The sequence below is a fragment of the Natator depressus genome, chromosome 19 (genome assembly GCF_965152275.1).
Source record: "Natator depressus isolate rNatDep1 chromosome 19, rNatDep2.hap1, whole genome shotgun sequence".
NCBI classification, from domain to species: Eukaryota; Metazoa; Chordata; order Testudines; family Cheloniidae; genus Natator; species Natator depressus.
In genome coordinates, this window is record NC_134252.1 from 2,903,910 (window position 1) to 2,914,011 (window position 10,102).

Here is a 10,102-nt window from a genome sequence, read left to right on the forward strand (position 1 = left end):
CCCATGGCCTGGGGTTTCTCTCCCATTCCCCTCCCTGATCCAGCCACTCAAGTGATCAGCTCAGTACCAAAGAAGACACCATCTCTTCACAGCAAGATCAGCTCGCTTACTGGGTTTGATGTGGAAATTCTCTGGCCTTAAATGCTGTGACTCTGCGACTCTCTGAATGGCGTAGCCCAGCCTGGTGTTCCTGGGGCTGCAGCAGCGTGGATTGTGGAGTCGGGTGCTCCCTTGCATTTCTGTGCCAGCCACTACTGACCCCAGTCACATTCCCACCCCGTCTCCTGCCGGCTGGGCTGGGAGGTGAGTGCATCTGTTGGCCACATGCTGGGGTTTCTTCCCTTGCCATGCTAGAGCAGGGCTTGGGGCGTGCCACCACAGATGGGTCCCACACCCTGGGTACTGCCAGCCTGGATCACAGCCCCCAAGAGAAACAGGGGGGAGGGCTGGGAGGGCCCTGACAAGGTTTCCTTGTTCCTCTCCTAACCCACGGGCAGGAAGCTGGAGTCTGCTCCTGCGGCCCCCAGTTGGCTCTGGCCTCATTTGCGGGAGACCCCTCTGCACAGAAGCTGCCTGGGGCACCCTGGCCCTGGCCAGAAGAACTAATGAGGGGAAGGGCTGAGCTCAGAGGGAGTGGGAGCCGGGGAGGGGAGGAGCATGGAGTCGGTTGCTGGCTGGGCTACTCTCCTCATTAGTCCCTGGGAAAGCAGGGGGGCTATTGAAGGTCCGTTCCGGCCGGGGCTGGGAGTGCAGGGCAGTGTGGTCTGTGGCTCGCGCAGCGCAGGTGTGTGGGACACAAGGGGCTTTGTGTGCAGGGCTCGGGGCAGTTTGGGGGCTGTGAGTGCATTCATGTGTGTTAAAAACCACCCGCACCCCCCTGTTCTCCCCGCCTTGCTGAGGGCAACCACGGGCCGGCCTTGGTGCTGAGTTGGCTCCGCAGCTCCAAGGAGCCCTGCTTGGAGAGGAGAGACATGATGCCGTCTTCCTTGTACCCAGCCACGGAGATTTCTGTGGCTTTCTCCCCTCTGACACCGCCAGTTACAGTCCCTGCCTTCAGGCCCTCGTATGATGCACCGCCCCACCGCCAGCGAGTAGGAAGCCGCGCCAACGTTCAGAGCAACAGCAGCATCGCTCCTGTGGTTCTGGCCAAACCATCTCCTGCTCCTTAACCTCCCCCTCGGCAGGGAACAGCTGGCTCTTGTGGACGAGCCGCTGTTGCTGCTGGTAAATAATCATCCTGGCTGCCCCGTGTGTGTAACTCTTTGGGGGAGAATCAGAATGGCTCCGCTGTGTGTCATAGGCCCTGTACTGCTAATGGCGGTTCCACTGCAGCTCTGAGTCCTACCCTAGCAGCGGCTGCAAACCAACGAGGTGGGAGGCAGCTCGCTACTTTCCCTGTCTGCTGTTGCGGTATCATCACATCTCTCTGCTGTCAAGCTGTGCAAATAACGGGAGCCTTTCAATCCTTGTGGGTCCGATGCCCTTGGGTGGGTCGTCTGTGGGGCCTGAACCCAGGATGCCAAAGCAGAAACCGCTGCCGGCTGAGCAAAAGGACCAGCTCGAGTAGTTCACAGGCAGTAGCAGACTCATAAACCTCGATACGTGGGCTAGGCACTAAACAGGGACAAGGCTCCGTGGGTATTACACATGCACCTTGGGGTGGGGGTTGCTTTGGCTTCAGGCTACACCCCAAACTCCATGGGAACTCGGTGGGAACTGCTGCGTTTTACCTGGTTTTGTGCTGCCACAGGCGGGCCCAAGAGTTCACTGAACACAGGACTCAGGTTCCCCCGGAAGCACCAGGCTGCCATCGGGGCCCGTTTGCACTGCACAGCATGGGATTAACGAGCCACTGCTGCTCCTGAGTGAGTGGGCTTAGACCCTCAGGGTTCACACACCTCTGCACCTGCTCTGCCCCCCAGGGGGACGACACCTGTGCTAACACCCTGCCACATCATAAATCTGAGATTGGAATTAAGCAATAAGGCACAACAGGGTGTGAATTGTGTCTCGCTGCGCCAGGCCCGGTCTGCTGTGAGGCTGGAAGCTGAGGGCGGTGTGAACGGAATCCCATGCCATTCCTGCCCTGCAGTGGTGGGCTGCCATGCCTGTAATGCTGGAATACGGCTAGGGTAAGGCAGCGCTGACTCTTGGGCCTGTCTCTGGCACAGCTCGGGATGCCCTCTAGCCATTTGTGCAGGTTGGTTTCTCTTGCTGTTTCTGTCAGGCAGCAAGGGACAGGCCAAGGTTTGTACAGGAACTGTGCTGGGGGCCAGATTCCACTCTCAGTTACACCTGTGTCAATCCGGAGTAAGTGAGAACCCTTTGTTTTTCTTCCCTTCCTATCCTCCTTTCTTGGTCTCTCTCCTTCCTCCCAATCTTTCCTTTCTTCCCTCTGCATTTCCTTCCCTGCAGCAATTCCCATCCCCTGGCTTTCTCTCCCACCCCGCTGCCTGATCCATCTGCTAAAGAGTTCAGCAATGCAGTGGTTAATATTGATGTGACTGTCATCATTTCAGCTGCTGCTCCATTTAGATTAATAGGGGGCGGGAGTTCATGCCTCTTCCAGCAATGGTTTCAGGCTGTCTGCAGACTCCGGAAGGCAATGCTGCAGCGGTCCCTTCTCTTCACATTTGGAAGCTTTTCTTTGCAACCATAAGGGCTAGACGCTTCCTTTTTGAAAGGTCGCTCAGATAGGTGCACAGCTGGGATGTATCGTGCAGGCCATATCAGTGTAGCATACAAGTTGGAGCTACCCCAGGGGCTGCATGTTTGATGCCCCTGCTGTATGCTGACAAGACCTTGATTTTGTAAGTCGTTCATCCGGTCAGCAGCACCTCAGCATCTTCCTACTGTCACCCCCAGAGACTGGCTCAGTAGGAAAAGAGCCATTGCTGAGCTGCCAGCATGACTTCCTGCAGCACCGAGCCTCCTTCCAAGGTCTCCCAGCCCAGTGCTGACCTACTCCAAGTTTGGGAGCTGACCGGCTGCAGGGCCTCATCCCCCTCCCTGGTAGCCTGGACCAGTCAGCCCCTTAGGCCATGAGCCAAAGCCCTTGGGAGGCCTTCCTTTGACTTCACTGGGCTTTGGACCAGGCCCTGGGAGAGGCCTGGAGAACAGATGCCTCGAACCTGGGTTTGGATATTCTGTGCCCCTGCAGCTCCTTATGGCTCAGAGCAGCTCGTTCCTGGCTGACTCTGCCGGAGCAAGGCGGGAAGCCAGGGGCTGCTCTTCGCACTTGCGCCAGGAGAGTCGTTCCGATCAGCTGGAAATGTTTTGGAAGGGGCTTTGCAATAATGAACAGGGCTGAGCATCCCGGGACTGTGAGGTGGCTCCAGCCCCTGGCTGATGCAATCCCTCAAAGCCTGACAGTGGCAAGAAGCGTGCATGTCACCTGCACTGACCTGGTGAAGGCTGCAGGTATGGAATCACTTCTCCCCGACCCCAAAGCATATGTGCGTTGGGCAGAGCCCAGCGGGTCCCGGCCTGCGGGGAAATGTGCTTCTCCTGCAATCTTCGCTGCTCTGCCTCCTCCTCCCCGAGGGTCCTGTGCCCAGGGAAGGAGCATGTGTGACAAGGCAATTGCTTCCCCAGCATGCAACTCAGGTGCTTCAACCCTTCAGAGCCAAAGCCTCCTCTCCTCTCTCTCTCAGCCAGGCCACCCCTGTGACGTCCAGGGAGATCCAGGGGGCAAACGGGGAGCAGAACCTGGCTCTCAGCCTGCACAGGGTTCCCCCAATGCAGAGGGATTAAAAGAGTCCCTCATTGGGCACCCTGGAGAAGCCTGTAACGTCTGTCCTGTCGTTTGAGAGAGGATGCTGAATGCTGTGCCACGGCTGGGGCACAGGGCCTCTTCTTTGTGGCGTTAAATCAGCCCCCTGGGAATTAGAGATGGAAAAGGTCATGAGGAGTGTGGGTACAACATGCATGGCCGTGGTGTTCTCAGATCTGCTCAGCGGGGTTATTCCTATCCCAGGCGCTGCTGTGTGTGGTGTGAAGAGCTCTACGCTCTTCCAGGAGATGTCTCCGGTTGGTGTCTTGCACAGAGATCCATGGGGAAGAGCCACTCCTGTAGCAGGTCCATTTCAGGTTTAACTTGCCCTTTACTGTCCTGGAACTCCAAGCACCTGTTTTATCCCTTCAGCAAGAATTCATTTAAAAGGGGGTTGGGGGCTGTGTAAGCAGGGTTCTGAGAATCAGACTAGATTGGCTCTCTTGGGGAGTAAAAAAGCGCCAATCCTCCAGATACAGTGTGCGGGCAGCTGCCACATCTCTCTCTGCACGAGCGAACAGGCTGCAGAGTTGTCATTCAGCAGGGAGCTCGTGTGCCAGTCCAGCAGCTCAGTCCAGTTGCTCCAGAGGCACAGCTACCCTGCTGTAGTGTAGACTCTTCCGACATCAACAGAAGAGTTTTCTCCATCAATGTCTTTAGTCCCCCTCTCCGAGCGGTGGTAGCGAGGTCAACAGAAGTGAAAAGAGGAGACTAGGAGATGCCCAACAAAACGTCAAATGCTCCCAATCTCAGCACTGCCACACTTCGGGGCACATTCGGATTCGCTCCTCTTTGTGTGGAAATGCTTGCTTAAAACTGCTCCTTTTCCAAACAGCACCATCTGGCAGGAGCACAGGACACATGGATGTTATTTGCGAAGGGGCCGCTGGTTGGTTCCCAACCACGCTAGGTGGGCCTGATCCGAAGCCCGTTAAAGTCAGTGGAAAGCATCCCATTGATTCAGAGCCCGTGGAAACCAGGCTTGATCTCAGTCCCAGCCCCACATTTCTTTGGTCATTGGTCCATGTCGCGAGAGCCGTGAGGAAAGAGTCTATGTCCAGCAGAGGGGAGCAGGCACAAACTTAAGTCCCACTTCTGCCCTCTAAAGTGGTGCCCAGGCCTTGTGCTGCAGCAGTGGGCCATCACCCTAGGCGAATTTTACCCAGCATGTACGGCTCTTGCCATAGGGCTGCGGCACGGCTTAAGGGGTGCCTAGCCCTAGAGTTTCATCCCAAACCAATAGTGCTCTGGCAGAGGTAGGGCACAGGCCCTCATGAAATTAACCCATGAGAGCTGGAGGTGAGAGCTATGCCCCTTGGCCACGTGCATTCCCTTTGCAGCAGAATGTGGCTTGGAGGCAGATTCTGATCGGCTGGGACAGACCAGGAATGCTACGTCCTTGCTGGATGCCTTGGCTGGGGCGAGGGTCCCTGCCTGCCATAGAAAGCGATCGTGACTGGTGGGGCTTTGGGGTTTTTTTTCCCCTGCTTCTGTAGAGTCCGACATTTAAGGAGGAGGCGACATTTGCAAGCCTTTCCTTCCTCAGCCAGCCAGGCTGCGACAGAGCTTTCCTTCCTCGAGGGGGATTGCCGGCTCGTGCCAGGGAAGGGGCCTTCCCAGGCTGCGTCAGGGATGCTGAAGTCATGTCCCATATTTGAAGCTGGGGGGTGAGGTGGAGGGAGCCATGTTTGCGGCCGGGAGGTGGGGGTGCCCCTCCTGATTTCTGCCTGGGTCTCTTGGAGAGGAAGAACGAGCTGCTGTTGGGGTCTTATTTTCTGGTCCTTTTAGGGCCTAATCCAAAGCTCACTGGCGTCAGCAGGAGTGTTTCCACTGACTTCAATAGGCTTCCCTGGATATTCCAAGGCCAGAAGGGACCTCTGTGATCATCTAGTCTGACTCCCAGTACCACAGGCGAAAGAACGGCCCCAGGGTCACCCCTAGAGCGGAGCTCTTAGGAAAACAGCCGCTCTGGATGTAAAAACGGCCAGTGACGGAGAATCCACCATGACCCTGGGTAAATTGTTCCTCACGCCCCCCTGCCCCAGAGCTCACCCTGTTCACTGAAGCCGATGCCAAAAGTGAATGTGCTGAAGCTGATGCTGGTGTGAACAGAGCTGGCTGAGTGTGGAGCCCAGGACCGCTGGACTGGGGTGAGCGTGGAGACGGCTGCTCGCTACTCACCAGCAGTGTTTAGGGAGCGAGCCCGTGGTACTTTGTGCGTATGGGGCGAGAGCCGCTCCTATACAGACGGCCAACGGGCACAGTGAATGGCAGATGATGTGTGTGTTGGGTGGGGAAGCATGGTCTAGTGCAGTGTTTCTCAACGACTGGTCCGTGAACCGGCGCCAGTCCCTGAGATCTCCCTGACACAGTTTAGAAAGGCAGCAAGCCGGTTGAGAAACACTGGTTCTACTGGGTGGGACACAGGCCTGGGTCTTCTGGGGACCTGGACTCCATTCTTGGCTCTGCTACAGGCTTCCTGCCCTGTGCTAATTCGTCAGTCTCCTTGTCTGTACAATGGGGATAGCCCTTCCTCCCTCCCGGGGTGTTGAGGCTAAATCCATCACTGGTCGGGAGGTGCTGCGGTGTTGAGGGCCAGGCTAGGGGATTTGGGGGTACGGAACCTCTCAATCTCAACGACTGTCCTTGCTCCGGGTGCAGCTCCCCAGCTCTTGGCCAGATATGCGGTGGGTCGGGTCCCCGCGTGCTAGCAGGAGCTGTGTGAATGTCTGTCTGGGCTGGGGTGTGTACCAAGGAGTTGGCTGTTTCTCAGCTTACATTGGCTAAGCTGTCTGGGTTGGGGCCAAGTCCATGGGAGGTGTAAACCCACTGAGGCTGCTGAAGGTTACACCAGGGATGAACCAGGCAACTTGATAAACAATGCATTCCTGTCCCACAGGCTCCCTGCCAAACAACACAAATGTGGAATGACAACAACCCGGGTTCGTTTCTTTCCGGTGCTCCTGGGCCTCGCACGTCAGAACACCCACACTCGGCTCAGGCCGAGACGCACACCGTCACTATGGCGACGCTGGATGCCTCTCCCGCAGTAGCAGAGCGACCTGGGCTCTCGACCCAGTGGGAAGTTTGTGCCCTAAATCGGGTTTCTGCTCCTTCCTCAAACCCAACAAACCAACCACATTTGGACAAGCGGAAAACCGCGATTGGCTGCGTGTTCCCGGCTCCTGCAGGCCGGGATGCTGGGAGGCCGCCAAGAACCCACTCCACCTGCCTGCCCAGCGGATAACCCCATGACTGGACCTCTGCTGGGCCATACCCGGCTTGCCGCTCGCTCACTCACTCTCCCACCCACCCCATCTCCCTCCATTTTTAAATACCCACCTCTCATTTTCCCCACAGAGTTTTAATGTTATTTATATACCAGTTGAGCTGACTGAAGTAGGGCCCCACCGTGCTAGGCACTGCACGGATACATAGTGAGAGAGTCCCCACCCCAGTGTTAATTTAAATAGGCAAGAAGATGGACACACAGGGTACTGTTCTCCCCACTTAGAGCTGGGGAACCAGGGCACAGAGCGAACAAGTGACTTATCCAAGGTCACACAGGGGGTCGGTGACAGAGCCGGAAATTGAACCCAGATCGTCCCGAGTCCCAGTCCAGTGATTTAACCGCATGGTGGGGCTGGTGAGTATTTATACTTTGGTGTCATCTCGATTTTTATTACTTCTTAGATTTGTTTATTTTGATTTATCACACTTTGTAAACACTACTCCAGCCTCCTGGGACGATGTTATTTCAAGAAACAAAAGAACTAGAAAGAGCCTCGAACACCCTGAAAAACTCTGCTCTCTGTGTGCCGCTGTAAGGTCTCCCGTGCAGTCACTCTGCCTAATTAAAGCACCTCCAATGAACAGTGTTAGCTGTCCACACCAGCACTTTTGTCAGTGAAGTTTATGTGGTCCTGACTGACAAAAGTTTTGCTGACAAAAGTGCTAGCGGAGACAAAGCTTTAGTGTGATCATTCCTGGCTTCCCCATGAATAATCCGAACAGGCTGAATTTTTTGCTGTGAATAATATTCATTGAGAAATATAGTCCCTTTCTCTGTTCACATTTCAGGCTTGCTTTCTGCAGCTATCTATCCAGCAGAGCAGGTTGGAAAGCCAACATCTTCCACGCAAACAACGTTCTGCCTGTCTGAAGTTTTTTCAGCTGAAAAATGTTGGTTGCCTGCAAGAAATTTCATAGTGAATCACAATGAAAATATTTGTATGTTTCAGGTTTTGTGAACTTGAAATATTTTGGTTTGCCAGTGTCAGGTTTGGACTTGTTTTTTTAAAAAGTCACCTTTTTCCCCCAATGGAAAAAGTGTAAAGTGCAAGGAAGTGTTTGTGTGTTGGAGGGGAGAGCCTCTTTCTCACACTTTTTTTTTTTAAACTGTTTTTTTTTCAACTGGAAAAATCTTGAGAAAGTAAACTTCCCTGTTTCCTGATGGGCTCTAATGACTGTCACTTAATTGCTCATCAGCTCTGGATTCTAGGGCTGCCCCGCACTGAACTGCAGTGCCAGCACTGGGTGACACAGCTCCTGTTCACCCACCAGGGAAAACCAAAGACTTTGCTGAATGTGGATTTGAAAATGGTTGAGGAAGAATCCCTTGTGAGCAGGGCTGTGTGGCCAATGTCACAGGCCGCTTTAAAAGGAAATGTGTATGTGGTTTTTTAGTTTGTTCCCCTGGGCTCTGATTTATTTTCTGGCACCAGCTAAACAGTAAAACTACAAGTGTGCTCCTCCCAGTGCCCTGCATGGGGAAGGAGAGGGAGCGCTAGACAAAACATTCAGCAGGGCCCTGAATCAGCACCTTTCAGGGTATTAAACAATAAAGGGCTCACACTGGGCACAGACACTCCCATCCTGCAAAGGGAAACCCTGCAAAACTCCAGCAGCTTTTTCACTCGGAGGCGTAGCCCTGGGCATGGATGGAGTCATGGGACTGGCGGGGAGATCCGTGATTTACACTCCTTATTGCTAGACGTGGTAGGAGGTGGTCCAAGCTGCTGCCAAAATATCCTACATTAATCTTGGGAAAATATCCTGTTTTGAGTGTATGTGGATGTACAGAGATAGACCAAACATGGGGCTGTGGAAAGACTTCAAGGTACTTGGTTATTGGAGTATCACTTAGAGACTATGATCCTATCTGCTCAGGCAAATTAGCCCTGGGGGAGTTAGTGCAAGTGCGTCTATTTGCCTTTGTTACGTACAGAGCAGGGCAAACAATTTGCAGGGAACAATTTAGCTGCAGAATTTAGCTCTTTTATTCTACAAATAATTATCATGGATGCAAAGAAGGAAATTATCAGCTTCTTGCTGCAAAGGGGCAAGAGGCCAGTTATTCACCCACTTTCACCTGCTACAAAGGGCCCAGGGCATCTGTGACAGCAGCACGGCATGCTACCCACAAAAACTCAGAGAGCAGGGTGGGAAGAATCTAATGGGCTCGAATCAGGGTTTCACTAGAATGAGAAACATTCCAAGTAGGAGTTGGATTCCCCTAGAGTTTTGGAACCAGATTTTAAGGAGTCTCATGAGTATGTCTGTCTAGTCAGCCTGCCCACGCCATGCTTATCAGTCTGTTTATCTATCCATCCGTCCAGTAACAGTCTGGCCAAGTGTGCCTTTGTCCCTCTCCAGCGGCTAGACCAAAGGTAAATGGCTTTGCTACTTCCTCCAAGATAATGGATCCAGTCTTTTAGATTGGGCAGTTGAGGCTCATGGTCTTAGCTCCAGAGCTCCTGGGTTCAGTCCCCACAGATGACTCAACCAGGGGCACTGCTGGATAAGCTTTCCTACTGTACCCATTGCTATACTATCTAGGCATAATGGAGTCTGTGCAACAAAGACCGGCCTTGGAAAGGTCCAGAGAGGAGATGGTCCCATCATGAGAAGATATAGTATCTACAAGCTGGACAGGATGGTACTTGGGATGGGCCGTGATGGAAGAGTCACGGGCTGCTGAGGGGAGAGTCCAGGCCGAATGGGCAGGGATAATGTCACTGAATCCTACCGGAAAAGGGATTAATAACTTCAAGAACATGGTCTACAGGGAGGGCTGGGATGCTGAGCGCTACTGACAGTCCAGCTAGCAGGGAGCCTGGCTGCCAGTGCAGCAGACGTGCAGCCCTGGGAACAGTGACTGGGGTAGGGCTTGAACGTCCTGAAGTGGAGGAAGAAGATTCAAGAGAAAGGGAAGACATTGAGCTCAGCCTGCTCTTGGCTACACATAGGCGATGGAGACCAGTCACAGCCAAGGCCTGTAGGAGCAATGCTGAAATATTTCAGGTGCAGGATGGGTGGGCCTGGATTGGA